The sequence below is a fragment of the Triticum urartu genome, chromosome 3A (assembly GCF_056163025.1).
Source record: "Triticum urartu cultivar PI428250 chromosome 3A, HENAU_Tu73, whole genome shotgun sequence".
Taxonomy (NCBI): Eukaryota; Viridiplantae; Streptophyta; class Magnoliopsida; order Poales; family Poaceae; genus Triticum; species Triticum urartu.
The window spans coordinates 685,096,907-685,101,362 of NC_141875.1; the positions used below are offsets into that span (position 1 = coordinate 685,096,907).

General features: G+C 48.5%; 1 pseudogene; it reads right to left on the reverse strand.

Moving 5' to 3' along the window:
• Window positions 1–524: 524 nt before the first annotated feature.
• On the reverse strand, window positions 525–1,826 carry LOC147981590 (uncharacterized; annotated as a pseudogene).
• Window positions 1,827–4,456: the final 2,630 nt, after the last annotated feature.

Sequence of the window (4,456 nt, forward strand, 5' to 3'; positions counted from 1 at the left end):
GGCTGAGCCGGCCTGGACCATAGCCCTGTTTTCTACTAGTGATGGTGCTTCCCCTTCCCCTGCTACATGGTTTTTCAAGCCAAGAATTTTACCGTAAAGTTAATGCTTTGTGTGTTATGGCGCTGCTAGAAGGAGGGCGCGAGAGGGTCGGCCGGGGACCTTTTGCCCACGGCCGGGCAAGAGGGAAGGGATTTCCTTCTTAATTCTTGCTTGATTAGATTGATACATCTCCTCTCTTTATATAGAGAAGTTTACTTGACCCCCAAGTAAGGCTTATTTGACCCCTAAGAAAGCGACTCTTATCTCTAATTAACCCTAAGACTAACTGACCCATTAGGCCCATTACATACTCTAACACTACACCCCACCTGGACATGCAGGTTGTCCTCAAGCTGCAGCCTAACCAACTTATGACCATGACTCAACACAAAACACACCTAACACCTAAAAACAAGCCTTTTACATATCGGCTTGTTTTATTATTCTCAACCTTAAATGGACTGGGACGCTTTATTTTGGACCCCTTAACAAAAAGTGGACACCATCCGCACGTCGGACATGCACGTGTACAGCCATCTGGATCCCATGGACACCATCTGGACAAAAGGAGTGCATGTGTAGGACCACCTGGAAGTGGTCGCAAGAGTGACCAGCAGAGGCGCCCTCACGGGCGGCCGGTGATGGAATGCAGTGGTGCTACGTGCTGCGCTGCTGTCGGTGACACCATGCCTTCTTCCTGCCAGACGGCTGTTGGTCTGCACCGCACAGGGAAGAGTGGAGGGCTTGCGATGGAGAATGACGAGGGGTGCGCCCCCCCAACCGCCGATGTCGCAGACTTTGAGGTCGCTGCCCGCGGGGAAAACAGCATGCCCGCTGCCCGTGGGGGAAACCATATGCCCAAGATCCCCGGCGCAGCGGATGAGATCGAGATTTTTTGCGCAGCGAAGGGCAACTTGGAGGACCGGCAGCTGCAGACCATGCATCTCCCGCACACGCCGACGCGCTAGGAGGCCGCACGCAGTAGCCTGCAGCCTCACCGCCGCCGACACGTGGTGGGTAGCGATCCAAGACGGAAGCGGTGACGGCGACGGCGGGGACTGGACTTGGTGGAGCGGAACTCCCGCCGGCATGGTCGATGTGGGGCCGGAGCTGACCGACGGTGGCTGCTGCAGCTTCAGCGGCTGTAGCAGTGGCGCACCGGGCAGTGGCAGCGGATGCTGCGGCGGAGCGCTGGGCGCGGCGGAGGCCGCCAGGAGCGGCGGCTGCCACTGCAGCCAGGGCTGGGCGGTGGTGGCGATGGATGGCAGCTGCAGTGGCCTGGCGAGCGCGGCGAAGGCCGCCTGGTGTGGCGGCTGCCACGGCAGCCACGGCGGCGCGGGGGCGGCGATGGGCACTGGAGGCGTGGCGGGAGCCGACACCGGCCACTGCGGCCACTGCGGGATGGCGGCGGGCGGCAGCTGTAGCTGGGGCAGCGGCGTCCCAGCGAATGCCACAGAGGCCCCTGGATGCGGCAAGTACCACGGCAGGGGCAGCGGCCCGGCGATGGCGGTCAGCGGCAGGGGCGGCGGCGGCCCGTAGGGGCTGGCCAGGTACAGCCGGATCCCCTGGACGGCTGTGACGAGGTCGTTGAGAACCCCGGTGATCTCCTCTGGGGTGTAGACGGTGGATGGTGGTGCGGTGGAGGGCGCCGGCATTTGGGCGGTGGCGGCGCCGGAGGATGCGACCAGCGGCGCGGACGGGGAGGGCAGCGGCGCGATGTAGATGGCTAGTGGTGCGGTGGTGACGGTCGGCAGCGGAAGCGACGGGGTGGGCGGCGACGAAGACATGATCGGAATTGAGCTACCTGATACCAAATTTTTATGGCGCTGCTAGAAGGATGGCGGGAGAGGGCCAGCCGGGGACCTTTTGCCCACGGCCGGGCAAGAGGGAAGGGATTTTCTTCTTAATTCTTGCTTGATTAGATTGATACATCTCCTCTCTTTATATAGAGAGGTTTACTTGACTCCCAAGCAAGGCTTACTTTACATCGAAGAAAGCGACTCTTATCTCTAATTAACCCAAAGACTAACTGGCCCATTAGGCCCATTACGTACTCTAACATTGTGTATATCATGTACCCTGATAGCTGGTCTCTGGTTCAAAGGAACGCGATAACATGAAAAAAGGTAGGGATTGAATTGTGCAATTCCCCTCCATCCTGCACATATTATATTTCAAATATGCTGGCATTTTGGTTCTATTTTACGTACTTGTTTGTCATATAGGCATATGCAAACATTCATCTCTAGAACGTTGGGTAAGTGTTAGCATTTGATACTGTCATAGATAGGCTTACAAAACAAAAATGAATGCCTGTTTTTAAGTTGTCTCTTGAAGAAAAAGCAAAAAAGGGGGAAAATATGATATTATTTCTAAAGGTATTTTTTTTGGAGGTATCCAACAATATCCATTTATATTATATTTTTGAAAACAAGTGAGTATATTAATCAGACTATCAGGAAGAGAGATGTTCCAAGCTAAATAGATTAGCAATAATTCGAGATGACGAACCAACTATCAGGTGTAAAAGCAATGGGCAACCTTCCTCTGCATGTAAATCTTAATATCTAGAGAATGATACCAATATGAATTTTGTTGGGTGGATATAAATTTTTGCAAACTATAAAAAACTTATTAGGTACAGTCAACTTAATAGACTAGATCACCACATGGTGCTAAGTGAATCAACAAGCTAGCTGCTAATCAAATGTTCAGTTCATCAATTTGCATAGAAAAGCAAGTTTCAAACATATATGACTAGCACCATGAGGATTTGGCACGAGGCTTGTTTTTTGTTGTAAGATGATGATGAGAAAGCGATCTCCAGGCTTGAGTGCCTCTGTTTGTGTAGCATACATATTACTGTTGGAGTACTTGTCCATGGTGGTCTATCTATGCAAATAAGTGTAAATCTGTATTTTTTTCCTTCACATCTACCTAACTTATGATCTTTAGATTTTCCACTAATAAGTTAGGAAAAATGTACAAAAGAGTACAGAGTTTGGGCTAGGCTAACAGATACAATGAGATGGAAGGAGGTTTACATGGTAATATAAAAAGAGAGGGAGGAAGAATTACAAAAAGAGGTCAACCACAAGATAAGAGAGTACATGTGATGTTCTTTAATTAACTCTAAAAGAAACCAAACAAAGATCCTTCTTAAACAAAACCATCCAATGGGCAATGCCACAATGGGATGTATCTTTTTTTAACACAGTTCAAACACAGGCGATCATACATACACACAAACACTCATCCATATGAATGCACGCGTGCACATCTTATCCCTATGAGCACCTCTGAGAAACTGAGCTGACACATTATCAAGTCGCCACAGACTCCTTCATAGTCCTCGGGAACGTCTCCTCTGAACGCACACCGCCGGAAGGCCTGAAATAAATCTAGAAAAATGCGAGCACCAATGTCAAGCCGAGGACTTTAACTCTGTTGTGCTCGGGATTTGGGGAGACCAGACTGTTTCAGACAGTTGAATTTTGGGAAGCCTGATGGACGTTCGTTTGATGTCCGAACACTCTCGGGCATATGAGGGAGAATTGAGTTTTGACCTATATACATTCTAGCCCGTAGCAACGCACGGGCGACTCACATTATACCATGCAAATAAAGTTAAAGACAACAGTCCTCACATTATATGGAAATATCTTAAACCCATCAAGTAGATCTAAGTTTGTAACAGATAATTAGTTGGATTATTGCACTCTACATACAACTTTCTATTAGATTTCTTAGCATGCAATATTTTTGGATTTCTTATGAACTTACATCGCAAACTGAATGGATTTCAATTACTTTTCAATTGTCATAGAATATCATTTTTATACATGCAAAATTTGACATGCATTACATTTATATATGCAACCGTAAAAATATATTCATGACACAGCCCGTAGCAACGCACGGGCATTATACTAGTATTCATAGCATCCGGCTGCCCTTATCCCAGCTCGCCCACGAACCATTTTTTTTTGAACGAAAGAGGTTTTCCTCCGGTTTCAATAACGAAACCAAAACGAGCACAAACCAGAAGGTTTCCGTCCAGCCATCGGGTTCAAGCCATGCATCGAATCTAAACTAAGCTAAGAACTACCTGCCGCATGGGAATACAAAAGACATGCATCGCTTACACCAGTTTTCAGAGATTATTCTCCCACGAACCAAATGGGTGGCAGCCACCAAAACCAGGCTATCAATGTGCCACGGCGGAATAGCCCAACAATTAAACACATCCTAACTAGAGCGGTAGATCAGCACAGCAATCAGAATATATTGTTCGCTAATACGCAAAACTTGCCTATCTTTGAAATGATAAAGGAAAGAAGAGTGAGTACAAGGAAGGGTACAACACATCACAATAGATCAACATACAGATCACGCTCACGATCACAGATGCATCCAA